Genomic DNA, 18,583 nt, shown 5'->3' on the forward strand with positions numbered 1-18,583 from the left:
AGACAGATGATCCCTTTCAATAGATACCATAGTATCGAAGAACTGAACAGAATCATATGAAAATGTGACTATCTGGTTCAAAAAATGACAAACTCCTAGTATGTGTGTCCATACCAGTCCAGATAAGGAAGACATCGTCTATCTAGCGCCACCACCGCAGCACATGGCTGAAGTGGTGGCACCCATAGACGTTCGTCTCCTCCAGGGCTACCATGAACATATTGGTGTACGTGGGCGCTACATGAGTGCCCATGGCGGTCCCGGACAACTGTAAATAAAACTTGTCATTAAACATAAAATAGTTAAATTGATTCTTACTTTCTCTCTTTCTTTTTATATAGATTAGGAAGCATTCGTCATGACGAAGAATGATGATGAGCCCTCACCTAACTATACATAAAATTTAAATGATTCTAATATATCGGTCACATGATAGAGCTGTGGAATAATTTTTCATGATTATACGCTTACTATGCAATATAATTTTAGTTTTTCTAAAAATACTTTTGTAGATTATTAATTACAATAAATATGTATTGTGGTTTATAAATATTAATTTATTTTCCTTTTTCATATTCTTACTTTTATTAGTATGATACACTCGTTTTTGATTGACAGGATAACATACTTATTCATTTCTACATGTTTCTATGTACTTATATATGAATTTTCACATATACACATATATGTATCCATAACACTTCAATATTTATGATGATGATTTAGGTCATTGTTCACATTAGTATGCGATTGGATGCGTTTTTCTTATTTATTATTTGGGCTAACATTAGTATATGCATTTTAGATATTTATACTTTTTAGATACCGATTGGAATTTTCTGTTTGCTATATTTCTTCTCATACACTAGTTCACACACACATATCCTAGACACTTTTTTGTATGCTATATACACATTTTTATTCCCGTATCTTGCTTTTAAATTTGTTAAAAGTAATGCCTTTTGGTATGATGGCTTCCACAGCCTCAGGATTCCCTATGCGCAAGTGCAAAATGACGCACTGGCATGGAGACCTGTCATGTGACCGCAAACATCATCGCACGATACAGAAGCCGAACTTCCTATGCTATGAACGCTATGATGGCGTCCTACAGTAACGTGTGAGCGTTCATTCTTCACAGTGGTGATGTTTTTAACCCCACGATTGTTTTATTATGCAAAGATGTTATTAATGAGTAATTATGTAAGAAAGTATTTTAACAACCTTGCACTTTTTGTATATGTGATCACTAATACCCAGATATGGCTTTTAATGCACTTTTAAACTCTCTTAGTATTTTTATTGCACTGTATTTGCTTTTTTAGATATTGTAATGCACTAATGACACGTTGATTGTTATTAATTGTATACCATATATATTCACCCACTTGTATGTACTAGACCATGCTTGATAAAGATGGCGCGATGTCATTGAAACGTCGTGTTTTCATGGGTCAATAAAGTACCTATTTTTGTAGCTTATCTCAGGAGTGCCGCTCGACTTTACTTGTATTAGATCTGCGACTGGGACTGTTACCCTGCTGGCACCCTGTACCTCACTACGAATTTGCTTGGGTTGTGCTGCCTTCTACATACGATTTTAGATACATATGAGATAGATAGATGGATAGATAGGAGATAGATAGATAGGAGATAGATAGATATGAGATAGATAGGAGATAGATATGAGATAGATAGATAGGAGATAGATAGATAGATATGAGATAGGAGATAGATAGATATGAGATAGGAGATAGATAGATATGAGATAGATAGATAGATATGAGATAGATACAAGATAGATAGATATGAGATAGATACAAGATAGAAAGATATGAGAAAGATATGAAATAGATAGATGATAGATAGATGATAGTTAGATATGAGATAGATAGATATGAGAGAGATAGATAGATATATAGATGATAGATATGAGATAGATAGATATGAGATAGATAGATATGAGATAGATAGATAGATGATAGATATGATATAGATAGATAGATGAGATAGATAGATAGATGATAGATATGATATAGATAGATATGAGAGAGAAATATAGATGATAAATTGATATGAGATAGATGATAGATAGATATGAGATAGATTTATAGATATATAAATAGATAGACAACCAAAGGCTGCAGTAATGCAACACGGCTCACACACTGCTAAGTTGCAGACACAGCTTTGGTTGTGACTGGAGAATGACAAACAACATGTGAAAGGGAAATCATCACTAAGGAGAAAGAAAACCCAGAAGTTTCTGTACAGGGGTTCCGGCCGCTCACATGACATCTTGTGCACTGCAGCAGAGAACGTGCTGTTCAGATGTGGAACCAGCAGGGGGCAGCAGAGAGATGAGAGATGACAGAAAACCAGTGATGTTATAAGGTGCAGCTTCGGATGTGACTAGGGAAGAAATTCTGAAGCTCAAAGTGAAATGTAATGACCAAGTTATAGAGGATGTAAGAAGATTTTTTTTGCATAGAAATAAGTGAGAAGTGCGCATTATATATTATGGATGTGCGCCGCCCGCTGTCAGCCCGTCGCAGGGTATGGTGTGTTTTTGGAGATACAACATGAATTTAATACATTGTCTTTCCTTTGATGTCTCCTCTCACTTTGTAGTCAAAACAATTGGAAACTGATGATGTGATAAAGCGATAAGACGTTGGCGAGTCAGCACGTGGCGCTGCAGATGACGATGATTCTCCCTTTGTATTTCTGCCCTGAAGAGTTTATTCCGAATCTTCAGAAAGTGAAAAAAACACGTCGGTGAGCGGTGAGTGACGGCTCCTGAGGACGGCGAAAATAAGAGGCAGACGTCAGCGTCTTACTGCCCCTCTGTTTTATATTATATCCAGTCTAAACCTTCAGTAACTTTACAAAAACTTCTCTTTACTTATTCGGTACTGACCGGGTTATATCACGTATCGGAGCCGCTGCCAGACACATTCTCTACTTATCCTTATAAAAACTTATATCTAAACACATATAAATATCTTTTATGAGAGCAGAAAATAAGTTGGCATTTCATGGATCACCCAATCTGTCTTTATCAGATGTACATGTAGTGGAGCTGTAATACCCAGCAGAGACTGTAGACAGGAGGGGCGCTGTAATGTCTGCACGGGGTCTGTAAATACCAGAGCAGCAAAACAAGATCGGGCGCAGCGCCAAATGTCTCATCTCACATCACTTACCTGTCCTCGGGGCTCAAGGCGCTTCCTCTTCGGGATCCTCTGCATCGTCGGCGCTCTCCATCATCGTCATCACGTTGCTGTGCACGCCGTCCCGTCATCCAATAGGAGCAGCGTGCGTAGCGACGTGATGCCGGCGACGGAGAGTGAGGATGCCGGGGAAGCAGAGGCCTTGCCGGAGCGTCGGGGACACCCCAGGGACGCGGCGACCGCGATGGAAGGCGACATCCAGGGCAGCGGTGACGAGCGGCGACGGTTCGGAGTGGCGGGACACATGAGTATAACCTCCAATACCAGTGGTCTTCAACCTGCGGACCTCAAGATGTTGCAAAACTACAACTCCCAGCATGCCCGGACAGCCGTTGGCTGTCCGGGCATGCTGGGTGTTGTAGTTTTGCAACATCTGGAGGTCCGCAGATTGTAGACCACTGTCCTATACTTTACATTGCACGGATCCCTCAACATACGATGGTTTCAACAAACGATGGTCCATTTGGAACGGATAACCATCGTATGTTGAGGGACCACTGTACTTGTTTCCCATGATCCTCGGTGTATAGATCTGCAGTGATGACCCCGTCCCCTATTAATAGGAGAAAATCCCCGGATAAGTTTTGAGTTGTATTCATTCATTGTATCTGATGAAAAGCATTAAAGGGGTCTCCATCTTATAAAGTGATGGCATTTCTGTAGGATATGTTTCCTCTATATGTTTTGTGGGGTCCAATACCTTACGGTTCCCCCCTGCACAGCCGTGTACCTGGTCAGATGAATATATGGGGAGATATAACCAACACTGTCCAGATGGGGATCCCCGCGCTGTATATCCCTGCAGCGCAGACAGATGGGGAGGACAGTGAGGGGTCCAGAGTGCTGAGGGTCACCTACTGGGTATAACGTTATGGCAGGGGCTTCAGATATACTAACACAATATATGATTGGAATACACCTTAAAATGTCCATAAAATATGCAGAATGTGTTGAGATTTATATCCTGTATTATACCCCAGAGCTGTACTCACTATTCTGCTGGTGAGGTCACTGTGTACATACATTATATTACTTATCCTGTACTGATCCTGAGTTATATCCTGTAGATCTTTTATTAAAATTTCAAACATAAAATGATGTATCACGTAAAAAATTACAAAACATAAACATATCATATCCGACAGAACATATCAATATAACGATCATAAAACCAACACCATAGCATAAAATACAACACCGGTCCACCCCACACTCATTCCTGCACACAAACAAATATATACAATATTTACAAAAGACATATTCCTATAATACCCATAATACCCATACCATACTAATAAACTATATGCACTAATATACACTAATACTAAATGTGAATTTCCTGGCCCAGTTGCAATACCAAAAACCCAATACCAGTAATATACCAAAAAGAATAACAACAACAACAATAATAATATATACAAAATAATAAAAACCAACACAAACAAAATAACACCACTTTTTTTTTTTTTTGGCCCTGAGCTGGTCCCGCATCCCATGCCCCCAGTACATGTTACCAGACGTCCATGAACCAGTCCAGGATTTTCTGTATATATAAAAGTCCCATACAAACCCCCCTCCCCCCTTTTAACCCACCACCCAACCTAAACTAAACCCAAACCCCAGGTGACATCACACAATATATACAATATATACATAATATATAATATACTAATAATATATACAATACATAAGTATACACATAGACTACAACAATAAATACAATAACAAATACATATAACACTATAAGCCAAACAACAAACCCCTAAAGCTCAAGTTCAGTGCCTGCAAGCCCTATATTACCATAAAACGACTGCTCAAAACAAAAAGACTAATGTGCCAGCATCAGCCCACCACCAGGGGGAGACAACAGGCTAAGGCACTTTAAAGGCAGAGCCCCTCCACAGACGAGAGGCCCTGCCAGCACCCAGCCTCTCGTACTCCAGAGAGCGCACCTTCACCAGGTCACCGAGAATGTTCCTAACCACCATATCCACAGGGAGGATTTTACGCTGCGTCGACACTAAACACCGTGCGTTCCACGTGTAGTACCTAACCACTGAGCTGACTAGGAATAAAGTGCACCGGTCCCAGCCTCCAAGGTTTCTGAATGCCCCATAAGCCCATTCCGCATAGGAGAGACTGGCCAGCCGAGGCCAACCAATGGAAGCGCCCACCCTGGTGTAAACCTCTGTGTTAAAGGGACAATGAAGCAGAAAATGCTCCATGCTTTCCAGCATGCCTCCACACTCTTCGCGGGGACATCCCCAGTCATCAGAGCTCCTGCACTTCAGATTGTCCCTCACACACAGTTTCCCATGGAAGCAGCGCCAAGTCAAGTCCCAAAACTTCAAGGGGATCCTGATAGAATTCAAAAGCTCTAAACCCACCTCCAGATCCCGACTTGGGCAATTCTTGAGCGCCAATGGCCTCTGGAAATGAGAAGACAGGACCCTCTTGTCAAGGAATTTCCTCGACAGAGTCCTAATCTCCCACATCCCCAGACCCCACCGACGAATAACCTTCAGAGCCGGGGTAGCGTAAGCCGGGAGATGCCCGTGTGGTGTGCGAAGATCCTTCACTTGCCCTCCTGTCTCCCATTCCTGGAAGAAAGGCCGAAACCATCCCCTACAGGAGGATACCCACGGAGGAGCCCTCTCTGACCAGAGGTTTGCTATATTGGTCTTAAGAAAGGTATTCACTAGGAATACCACGGGGTTGACCATACACAACCCCCCTAGTCTCCTTGTACGGTAAGTAACCTCCCTCTGCACTAGGTTCAGTCTATTCCCCCATAACATTTGGAAGAACACACTGTAGACCCGGGTCCAGAGAGGCTCTGGCAACATGCATACACTGCCCAGATATATCAGTAAAGGGAGCAGGAATGTTTTGATCAGGTTAACTCTTTCCCTGAGGGTCAAAGACCAACCCTTCCACTGATCCACCTTCTGAGCGGCGATCTTAAGCCTGCTGTCCCAGTTTTGTTTGGGGTAATCCCCTTGGCCAAATTCAATGCCGAGAACTTTTACAGATTCCTGGGGCTCTGGAAGGGCGTCCGGGGGATCAAAACTAGGATCTCCCCCTCCCAGCCAGAGACTCTCACACTTATCCTGGTTGATCTTGGACCCGGATGCCTCCGAGTAGCGGTCCACCTCTGACATCACCCACCTGACCTCCTCTTCTGAGGAGACAAACACAATGACATCATCAGCATACGCTACCGCCCTCAGAGCCGAATCCAGCACCGACAGGTCCATTCTCACCCCCGCCAACGGTCCACAATCAATCCTCCTAAGGAAAGGATCAATTGCAAACACGTACAGCAAAGGGCTTAAAGGACAACCCTGACGGACACCAGACCCAACCTCTAAGGAGCGACCAATCCAACCATTCACAAGCGGGAAACTCTCTGCCCCTACATACAAGGTCTTAAGCCAATCAACAAACCCCCCCGGCAGGCCATATCTCAGAAGAACAGACCAGAGGTACTCATGGTTAACCCGATCAAACGCTTTTGCCTGATCCAAGGACAGCAAGTACCCCTTCCAGTGGCCAGCCCTACCCTGCTCCACAGCCTCCCGGACACTGAGCACAGCACTAAATGTACTGCGGCCCGGAACAGAGCAATGCTGAGCCCCCGAAAGGAGCCGGGGTGCAAACTCCACCAGCCGGTTAAACAGCACTTTTGCCAGAATCTTTCTGTCCGCATTGAGAAGAGCTATGGGACGCCAATTCTCAATGTAGGATTGGTCTTTACCCTTTGACAGGATGATCAGCGCTGACCTCCTTATTGACTTTGGCAGAGTGCCCGAGGATAGACACTCATTAAAAATCGCAGTCAAGAGGGGAACCAAAGTGTCCTTAAAGGTCTTATAGAACTCAGATGTTAAGCCATCCGGACCGGGTGACTTCTTGAGGGCAAGCCCATCAATAGCCATCCTGACTTCCTCTTCCCGGATCATCTCTGTCAAAACGTCAAGAGAGGGGTCTACTCCTGGTTCAGAGACAGTTTCAGCCAAGAAAGCTGATACCTTATCTCGATCTAGATCCTTCCTTCCCAAGAGGTGCAAGTAGAAGGATCTGACGACCTCCAGGATCCCTGATCTGGACCTTTTCAAGGATCCCGTACTATCAATCAGTCCTGAGACTATTTTACTATTCACTGACATCTTGCAGTTTCTGTAAGGGTCGGGCGAGCGGTACTTCCCGTAATCCCTCTCAAAAACCAAAGATGCGTGTCTGTCGTACTGGCACTTCATCAGCAAGGACTTCACTCTGGAGATATCGTCACGACTACCTCCAGTCGAGACAAGGTTCTCAAGTTTCTTCCTCAGGCCCTGGTACAAACGGTACCTGTTTAGGCTTCTGAGGCCCGAGAGCTGGCGGAAGAATCTCGCAACCCTTTCCTTGAAGATCTCCCACCACTCTGACTTACTGCTACAAAGGCCCATCAATGGTACCTGGCTCTGAAGAAAATCCTCAAAGGACTGTCTTCTCTCCGCTTCTTCCAAGAGAGACGAATTCAGCTTCCAATAGCCTCTGCCCATCCGGGGGGTCTCTGTAACATTCAGAGAAAACAAAATTAAACAGTGATCGGAGAACTCCACCTCAACAACAGACACTGCTGAAGAGACGGCCTCCTCCTTTAAATAAAACCTATCTATCCTAGACCTACAACTACCCCTATGATAGGTGAATCCCGCGTGGCCTGGGGTGTGCCGGATGTGGACATCCACCAGGCGAGCCTCACTCGCTATGCTATTAAGGGCGACGCTATCATAAGTCAGCTTGTCTCTGGCACCTCCCCTGTCTTGGGGCCTCGTGACAGCATTAAAATCCCCTCCAAAGACCACCTGCCGACTTGTAAAAAGATAGGGCTTGATCCTCATAAAGAGACACTTCCGGTCCCACTTAGACTGTGGGCCGTAGATGTTAATAAGGTGAAGTTCTTGTCCCTTCATGAGGACATCTAAGATCAGGCACCTCCCCATTTCTAACTCGATAACCCGTCGGCATTCTACCGCTGCGGTAAAAAGGACCGCCACTCCGCTATACTGCTCGGCCCCAAGAGACCAGTAGGAGGGCCCATTCCTCCACTCTCTTTTAGCCTTGTAGATAGATGACATATCTGTTAGCCTGGTCTCTTACAAAAATAAAATATTAGCATTAATATGGGCAAAAAAATCATAGGACGCAAATCGAGCCATATCTGACTTTATGCTGGCAACATTAATGGATGCCAGAGTCAACGGAGAGGGTGCCGCCATCAAGGGTGATTGAGTTAGACAGCTTTCTTTTTCCCACCATCCTTCCCATCCACCCCACCACCCTCCTCATCAGATGATGGTTTACCCCTTTTTAGTGAGATGGATGTGTCCATTTTCCCTTTATATACATTTTCCTCGTCCCCTGACTCTGGGCCAGTCTCCCCCCCTGAAGACATAGATTCCCCAGGGAGAGAGGACTCAGCGTCTCCTGTGAGCCCCACCGCAACATCCGGAACCTCACCCCCAGCCCTCCCCCCTCCTCCGAAGAGGAAATGTCGCGGAGGGCTCGGAACCGGTTGGAGAGACCAATCAGAGGGAGATCAGTTGTACCTTCCTTTGGCATCTGGCGGGTGGGAGAAGATCTTACATCTCTCCTTTTCTTATTCTTCCGAGTACCCCGCTTTGTTTCTGCCCATCCCCCACTGTCCTCATCCGCGCTCCCACCATGGGAGGACAGTGAGGAGACGGCATCCCCCTCTTTGTGGATCTTCCCAATCTCCTCATCCAGTTCACTATCCCCCAGGGCCTCAGCAGTAAGACTGGCCGCAGGGACAGGATTAGGAGTCACCCCAGTTGGTTGATGCTCCTGTGAGACCTGAATCTCCCTGTCCCTTTGACGCTTCTCGAGACGCCTCAGTTGGGCAGGCGTCTTCTGCTTACTTTTCTTCCCTGGCCCCTGAACCCCTTCATCCCTGACAGCCATCCCCCCAGCAGAATCCACCTCACGGCTTACTCCCACCGGGGCAACAACCGCGTTGACAAAGGAACGAGGGCAGCGAATGAATGGGTGACCTAAGTCACCACACAGGTGACACCTAATCTCTGCACAAGATGTAGCGAGATGGCCTATTTCCCCACACAGAGTGCACTTCTGCACAGTGCAATTGGCACTAAAATGTGTGGGGTCACCACATCTGTGACAGAGCTTCAGGTGACCCTGGTAGAAGATCTGGATACGATCCCTTCCGAGGAAGGTCGCAGATGGTATATGGGTAACTGTGTTTCCTGAACGCCTCAGTTTGACCATAAACGTCCAGGCCCCTGACCAGATGTCATATTCATCCCTGTTCTTTTTTGGGACCTCCACCACCTCACCATACTGACCTAGCCACGTCATGATGTCAATACAAGAAAGCGATTAGTTACGGGTTAAAACGGTCACCTTCTTGACATTATTTTGGCGAGACACTGCCTGAATGGCAAAGTCTCGCCAGCCGGGCTCATTCTTTACCAACTCATAATTCGACCAGAAGAGCTCAAGCCCCTCCGGCCGAACAAAGCTGATATCGAACTCAGGGGTACAATAAGGATGAATTAAGGCATAGATGTCAGCTGCCTTAAAGCCCAACTTCAGCAGAAGCTCAACAACTTTAGATCTTGGAGGACATGTATCACTGCCTCTCCACCTCAGCCGGACCACATTCCTTCGGAGACCACCTGGCCCGGCAGTAGGGAGGGACCACACATTATCCCCCCCCTCTTTCCTCTCGGAAGGCTGAAAGACCATGTCTTTCTATCCAAAAGGATAGATCAACCTCCCTACCCTCTACATTGATTGATCTCTCCCCTCTCCTTAAGGCCCCCAGGAGACGCTGCTGCAAACTGCTCTCCCCAGAGCCAGAGGACGAGGAAGCTGCCCCCCTTCCCCCAGCGGTGACATTCGCGTAGCTGCGGACGGGTGCTGCCACCGCTGGGGGTGCAACTGGACCAGGCCCTACATTCCCACCACTAATCTGTGCCCCTTCACCACCCTCCTCCACATAATCCATACCCAAACCATTGACCCCTATTTTAGCTGATGTGCCCCCCATACCTCCACCAGTGCTACAGCCCAAACCACCATTCAAAGCCCCAGACAGATTTTTAGTAACATATGAATTATTCACCTCATTCACACCCTCAGTCACTCCAACATTAACCTCCACATTCATACTGGCTGGACCGGTGCGTTCTGGCGTAGATTTTGTACTGTCAGCATCACTGGGTACCAGAGCTGGAGCCATCACCACAGGACAGGTCACCGGTTCCTTATACAAGGACCGGGAAGCCTGCCTAACCTGTTTATTAGCGGCCCCAGCCCTGTTTTTACCGGTACCCTCCGCCTCATCCGTACTAGAATGTCCAGCTCCTGGGCGCCGCTGATCTGGATCAGCGGCGCCAATGCAAAACAAAAGTTTTTTTCTACTTTTGGGAGAATCTCTTTTTCCCTTAGCCACCACGACTACCTCCGGCACTGAGTCACCCCCCTCTCCCACAGGAGAGCGAACTAAAGCACCGGATCCTGCCTCTATGCCCACCGCTGGGCTGCCCTCACTGTCTGGCCTTGCGGCCGATGCCTTCTCTGCTCCATCCCTGCTACTGCAAACAGGCATGGAGCTCTGCGCCCTTTTAGTATCTGTACTCTCCCCGCACCTTTGCACCGAGTCCACCACAGAACATGGGCTGGGCTGGGTAACGGGGCTTGCACAATGAGCTGACCCTGCGGCCGACTCAGGGTTTACAGGGAGGGGGGTGTAGATGTAACTCACCACTTCTTGCTGCTTTGGCTTGGTCTTCTTCTTCTTACCCCCAGGTGCCTCATTTGGGAGCTCATCTCCAAACACCAGGTTCTGAGGACACACTGGGGATTCCAGCATGCGGATCTGGGCCATTAGCGCCCTTCCCTGGTAGATGCTGTCACTGTCCTCCCCTAAGTCGGCAGGTGATAATGCTGATTGCTGTGCAGGGGGCCCACTGTACAGGGCCTGCTGCTGTTCTTCCTCCATCTCCTCCACATCATCCACCTGGCTCTCAGGTTGCAGCCCCATCAACCTTTTATTTTCCTTTTCCTCCATTACCTTGAATCTTTCTCCATTTTCCAATTTTTCTTTAAATGGCCCACTCTTCGCCAGTAATTCTCCTCTCCTCTCCTCCAAAGCTTGTATTTCAGCCATAAGTCTCTTTAACTGCCCCTGGATCTCTGTCTTTTTCTTTTTTTGCCTGGCTGGGGCACAGCGCAGTTCCTCTCGTAGCCTCCTGATGGCCTTACAGGCGTCTTCATACTCAAGGAGGTGACTTTTTACCCGGGAGGTATGGGTGGAAATAGACTCCCGGGTCCTCAGCACTTCCCAGCCTTCCTCACTGAGGTCGGCTTCACCTCCGTGAGTACTCTGCCTTCTTCCTGATGAACCCAGCTTTCCGCTGGAAACACCCAGCTTTCCCGAGGTGGATCCAGCCTTGGAGCTTCTCACCTCTGTGGGGGGAGTTGGAGTAGCATTGCTGCGACTCCTGGTGGAACGCCTCACCCCCAAATCCTCCGATGTTCCGGCCGCTTGCTGGCTTCCACTGCTCCCCTGCGGCCTATTCCGAGGAGTAGAAGCCTGGGCCTCGCCTCCCTCACTCATGCCTGGAAACCCACTCCCTCCCTGGGGAGGAGGAAGCAGGCCCCAGGTGGAACAGATGGAAATCCCTGGAGCTCAGGAGACACAGCAGACACACACAGCACAGCTGAAGCACGACCACACCCGCAACTAATTGGTCAGCACTCCAGAGCTGTACTCACTACTCTGCTGGTGAGGTCACTGTGTACATACATTACATTACTTATCCTGTACTGATCCTGAGTTATATCCTGTATCTGTATTATACTCCAGATCTGTACTCACTATTCTGCTGGTGAGGTCACTGTGTACATGCATTACATTACTTATCCTGTACTGATCCTGAGTTATATCCTGTATTATACTCCAGAGCTGTACTCACTATTCTGCTGGTGAGGTCACTGTGTACATACATTACATTACTTATCCAGTACTGATCCTGAGTTATATCCTGTATCTGTATTATACTCCAGATCTGTACTCACTATTCTGCTGGTGAGGTCACTGTGTACATGCATTACATTACTTATCCTGTACTGATCCTGAGTTATATCCTGTATTATACTCCAGAGCTGTACTCACTATTCTGCTGGTGAGGTCACTGTGTACATACATTACATTACTTATCCAGTACTGATCCTGAGTTATATCCTGTATCTGTATTATACTCCAGATCTGTACTCACTATTCTGCTGGTGAGGTCACTGTGTACATGCATTACATTACTTATCCTGTACTGATCCTGAGTTATATCCTGTATTATACTCCAGAGCTCTACTCACTATTCTGCTGGTGAGGTCACTGTGTACATACATTACATTACTTATCCTGTACTGATCCTGAGTTATATCCTGTAGTATACTCCAGGGCTGCACTCACTATTCTGCTGGTGAGAGCACTGTGTACATACATTACATTACTTATCCTGTACTGATACTGAGTTATATCCTGTATTATACTCCAGATCTGTACTCACTACTCTGCTGGTGAGGTCACTATGTACATACATTACATTACTTATCCTGTACCGATCCTGGATTTATATCCTGTATTATACTCCAGATCTGTACTCACTATTCTGCTGGTGGTGGTGGGGGGGGGGGGGGGGGGGGTCACTGAGTACATACATTACATTATTTATCCTGTACTGATCCTGAGTTATATCCTGTAGTATACTCCAGGGCTGCACTCACTATTCTGCTGGTGAGGTCACTATGTACATACATTACATTACTTATCCTGTGCTGATCCTGAGTTATATACTGTAGTATACCCCAGAGCTGTACTCACTATTCTGCTGGTGAGGTCACTATGTACATACATTACATTACTTATCCTGTACTGATCCTCAGTTATATACTGTAGTATACTCCAGAGCTGTACTCTCTATTCTGCTGGTGAGGTCACTATGTACATACATTACATTACTTATCCTGTGCTGATCCTGAGTTATATCCTGTATTATACCCCAGAACTGTACTCACTATTCTGCTGGTGAGATCACTGTGTACATACATTACTTATCCTGTGCTGATCCTGAGTTATATCCTTTATTATACTCCAGATCTGTACTCACTATTCTGCTGGTGAGGTCACTGTGTACATACATTACATTACTTATCCAGTACTGATCCTCAGTTATATCCTGTAGTATACTCCAGAGCTGTACTCACTATTCTGCTGGTGAGGTCACTGTGTACATTACATTACTTATCCTGTACTGATCCTGAGTCATATCCTGTATTATACTCCAGAGCTGTACTCACTATTCTGCTGGTGAGGTCACTGTGTACATACATAACATTACTTATCCTGTACTGATCCTGAGTTATATCCTGTATTATACCCCAGAGCTGTACTCACTATTCTGCTGGTGAGGTCACTGTGTACATACATTACATTACTTATCCTGTACTGATCCTGAGTTATATCCTGTATTATACTCCAGAGCTGTACTCACTATTCTGCTGGTGAGGTCACTGTGTACATACATTACATTACTTATCCTGTACTGATCCTGAGTTATATCCTGTATTATACTCCAGAGCTGTACTCACTATTCTGCTGGTGAGATCACTGTGTACATACATTACATTACTTATCCTGTACTGATCCTGAGTTATATCCTGTATTATACTCCAGAGCTGTACTCACTATTCTGCTGGTGAGGTCACTGTGTACATACATTACATTACTGATCCTGTACTGATCCTCAGTTATATCCTGTAGTATACTCCAGAGCTGTACTCACTATTCTGCTGGTGAGGTCACTGTGTACATACATTACATTACTTATCCTGTACTGATCCTGAGTTATATCCTGTAAATCTTTTATTAGAAAAATATAAATCATAACAAACACAAAACCAGCACAACTTTGCCATAACTGAAAACAACAACAGGAAATAACATAAACCCAAACTTTACATTTAAAATAAAAGAACATAGATCCTGCCTAACCGGCCAGCCCAGTTTTCCTGAAAATACTAGAAACGTACCTTACATAACCAAATATCTAACAACACTCACATACATACTCAACTTGCATTACCAAAAAAGAAACATAAAAATAGCACAATTTAGCTGTAACTCAAAAACACCCAGACTTAGGAAAACACACATTGCAAACAGAAAACACAACAAGCACTCCCACTACACACCATTATTTAAATGAAAAAATAAAAAAATTTCTCTCCAAATTTATAGTTTTTAACTTTTTTTATAATAACAATAACAAAAATAATAACAATAACAATAATAATAATGATAATAATAATACTATGCCAAATACCATATTTATCGGCATATAACACACATTTTTTAGGCTAAAATTCTTAGCCTAAAGTCTATCTGCGTGTTATACGCCAATAAGCCGCTGCAGTTCAATGATTTAAAGCGGGCGCTTTAAATCAATATACTGCAGCGGCTTTTGCAGGTGCAGAGACCTGCCGGCTTCTCTGCCCCTGCCTGTCCTGGGGTCTAGAGCCCTGCTGCCGCCGCTTCTCTCCCCCTGGCTATTGGCGCCGCTGCCCCTTCTCTCCCCCTGGCTATGGGTGCCGCTGCCCCATTGCCGGCGCCGATAGCCAGGGGGAGAGAAGCAGCGCCGACAATGGGGCAGTGGCGCCGACAGACAGGGGGAGAGAAGGGGCAGCGGCACCCATTGCCTCCCCCATCCCCGGTTGTATAATTACCTGTTGCCGGGGTCGGGTTTGCGCTGCTTCAGGCCTCCGGTGTGTGTCCCCTGTGTCGTTGCTATGCGCTGTGACGTCACTCATCATTGCGCCGCGCCGTGCAGCGCATAGCAACGACGCAGGGGACACACACCGGAGGCCTGAAGCAGCGCGAACCCGACCCCGGCAACAGGTAATTATACAACCGGGGATGGGGGAGGCAACGGGGCGCCGGCAATGTGCCCCACTGCCCCTTCTCTCCCCCTGACTATCGGCGCCGCTGCCCCAATGCCGGCGTCGCTTCTTTCCCCCTGGCTATCGGCGCCGGCAATGGGGCAGCCGCACCGATAGAGAGGGGGAGAGAAGGGGCAGCAGCACCAATAGCCAGGGGGAGAGAAGGGGCAGCGGCGTCGATAGCAGGGGGAGAGAAGCGGCGGCAGCAGGGCTCTAGACCCCTGGAAAGGCAGGGGAAGAGAAGCGGGGCTTCTGCAGGGTCAGAAACAGTGTATCGGGGTATACACAGGCACACACATGCATTCTCATTTTACCAAGGATATTTGGGTAAAAAACTTTTTTTACCCTAATATCCTTGGTAAAAAGAGGGTGCGTGTTATAGGCCGGTGCGTGGTATACCCCGATAAATACGGTACATGCAAACACATCCATATCTTTACCTATACAAAAAGAAAATTAAATTTACAACTCAAAACACCCAAACTTGAGCGCTGGAGGGGTGTCCGGAAGATCAAACGTGGGATCTCCCCCTCCCAGCCAAAGACTTTTGCACTTATCCCAGTTGATCTTAAAAAACGATGCCTTCGAGTAGCATTCAACATCCAACATCACCACATCGACCTCCTCTCTCGAGGACACAAAAATGGTGACATCATCAGCGTACACCACCACTCTCTGGGCGACATCCAGCTCCACCAGACTCATCCCGACTTCCACCAACGGCCCACAATCTACCCTCCAAATGAAGGGATCGATCAAGAACACGTATAAAAGCGGGCTCTAAGGACAATCCTAACGGACTCCGGACCCCACCTCAAAGAGCGGCTAGACCACCCGTTCACCAGAGTGCATACAAGATCTTAAAGCCAATTAACAAAAGTACTCGGTAGAAGTATCTCAGAAGGATGGAAATGAGGTACTAGTGGTTCACCCGATCAAATGCTTTGGCCTGATCCAAGGGCAGCAAATACCCCTTCCAGAGACCTGTACTATTCTGCTCCACTGCCTTCCGGACTCCGAGAACAGCACTTAAGGTGCTACGGCCTGGAACCGAGCAATGCTGGGCCCCCGAAAGGAGCCTGGGTGCAAACTTCACCTTAAACAGTATCTTGGCCAGAAGCTTCCTGTCCTAATTGAGAAGAGCTATGGGTCTCCAATTCTCATTACAGCTGGGATCTTTACCCTTTGAGAGAACAATCAGGGCTGAACTCCTCAATAACTTTGGCAGTGTGCCCGAGGATAGACACTCATTGAATATCTCAGTAAGAGGGGAGCTAAAGACTCTTTAAATATCTTGTACCACTCGGATGTTAAGCCATCCGGACCTGGCGACTTAGGGGCAAGCCCTTTGATCGCCAGTCTTACTTCCTCTTCCCTGATTTTGTTTGCCAAAACGCCAAGAGAGCGGTCAACCCCTGGCTCAGGAATGGTCTCAGCCAGGAAAGCCGACATCCTGTCTCGATTTATTCACCAGCAAGGACTTCACTCTGGAGGTATCCTCTCGGCTACCTCCAGTCGAGACGACAAGCTTGAGTTTCCTCCTCAGACCCTGATACAAGCGATACCTGTTCAGGGACCTGAGGCTCGAGAGCTGGCGGAAGAACCCCGCAACCCGCTTCATGAACATCTCCCCCCACTCTGACTTACTACTACATAGGTCCAGTAAAGGTACCTGACTCTGAAGAAAATCCTGAAAGGACTGTCTTCCCTCCGCTTCCTCCAGGAGGTACGAATTCAGCTTCCAATAACCTTTACCCATCCGAGGGGTCTCTGAAACATTCAGGGAAAACAAAATCATACAGTGATCAGAGAACTCCACCTCAACCACGGACACTGCAGAAGAGACGGTTTCCTCCTTTAAATAGTGCTAGACCTGCAGCTACCTCGATGATAGGTGAAACCCACGTGGCCTGAGGGGCTCCGGATGTGGGCGTCCTCTAGGCGAGCTTCCCTAACTATACTATTGAGAGCTATGCTATCATAAGCCAACTGATCATTAGAACCTCTCCTATCTTGGGATCTCGTGACAGTATTGAAATCCCCTCCAAAGATCACCTGTCGGCTTGTAAAAAGAAAGGGCTTAATCATCATAAAGAGATCTTTTTGTCCCCCCCTTTGTTTGTGGGGCGTAGATGTTAATAAGCCGAAGCTCTTGCCGCTTCATGAGGACATCTAAGATCAGGCATCTCCCCATTTCTAACTCAATAACCCGTCGGCATTCAACAGGAGCAGTAAAAAGGACCGCCACCCTACTATACGGCTCAGCCGCAAGTTACCAGTGGGAGGGGCCGCGCCTCCACTCTCTTCTGGCTTTAACCAGAGAGGCTAGATCTGACAACCTGGTCTTCTGTAAAAAGAAAATGTTGGCTTCAACATGGCCGAGAAATTCAAAGGCTGCAAATCTAGCCGTAATGCTGGCACAGTTAATAGATGAAAGCGTCAATGAGGTGAGTGCCGCCATCATGGGTGATTAAGTTAGACAGCCCTAACCCTCTCATTTCTGTCTCTTCTTTACCCCCTCATCCCCAGATGAAGAGGCTTCTTTCTCTTTTAACCTTTTTTTGGACTCTGACTGGTCCATTTTTAAATCCCCATCTCCGCCTGGCTCTGGTTTGGCCCCATTCCCTGAGGAAACAGCCCCATCAGGACAGGGACCAGTTCCCCCTGGAGGCTCCCCCACTTCAGGCACCCCATCCTCGACACCCCCCTCCAAGGAGGGGGAGGAGATGTCTTCAAGGACAGAGTACCGGTTAGACAGATCAATCAGAGGGGGGCTGGTAAGCTTCTGCTTGGGACCTTGTCTGTAGCACGGGGACTAGAGGGCTTTCCGGGCATGATGGGAGTTGAAGTTTTGCAATCTCTGGAGGGCCACAGTTTGAAAACACTGCTGTAGACAAAACCCATCGCGGTGTCATCTCCAGGGACAAGTAGAATCTTTCCCGTCAAGTGACTCATCAACTAAGACTGGTTCTTGGATTTACGCAGTTGAAGGGATAAGTTGTGTATTAGGGATAAGTAAAGGATTTATTCTATACATGAATATATATAATTTACCATCTGAACAAACCTAAAAAAACAAGAACATTAACATCAAGATAGAGAAATGAACAGCACTAAGAGTTACAGCGAGCGCCAAGAGATTCCAGCAGCTAAATTCCTGAAATTACTGTAATGTAATAAACGATATATAAATATGTATATGCACTAAATATATCCTGCTCTAAAACATCAGTCCCTTTATATTTATTATCCCTTCCACTTCCAAAGCAGTAAAAGCGTAAATCCTATAAATATACACGTTAACCCTATATTGTCTTCTA

General features: G+C 46.5%; 1 long non-coding RNA gene across 1 annotated transcript in view; it reads left to right on the top strand.

Moving 5' to 3' along the window:
- LOC130272855 (uncharacterized) overlaps window positions 1-18,583 on the top strand; it is a 59,937-nt gene that overhangs the window by 13,945 nt on the left and 27,409 nt on the right. Inside the window, exon 2 of the long non-coding RNA XR_008843764.1 lies at window positions 2,632-2,785. This is a non-coding gene — a long non-coding RNA (uncharacterized LOC130272855). The remainder of the gene's footprint in view (window positions 1-2,631; window positions 2,786-18,583) is intronic.

Source organism: Hyla sarda, chromosome 5 (genome assembly GCF_029499605.1).
Source record: "Hyla sarda isolate aHylSar1 chromosome 5, aHylSar1.hap1, whole genome shotgun sequence".
Classification (NCBI taxonomy): domain Eukaryota; kingdom Metazoa; phylum Chordata; class Amphibia; order Anura; family Hylidae; genus Hyla; species Hyla sarda.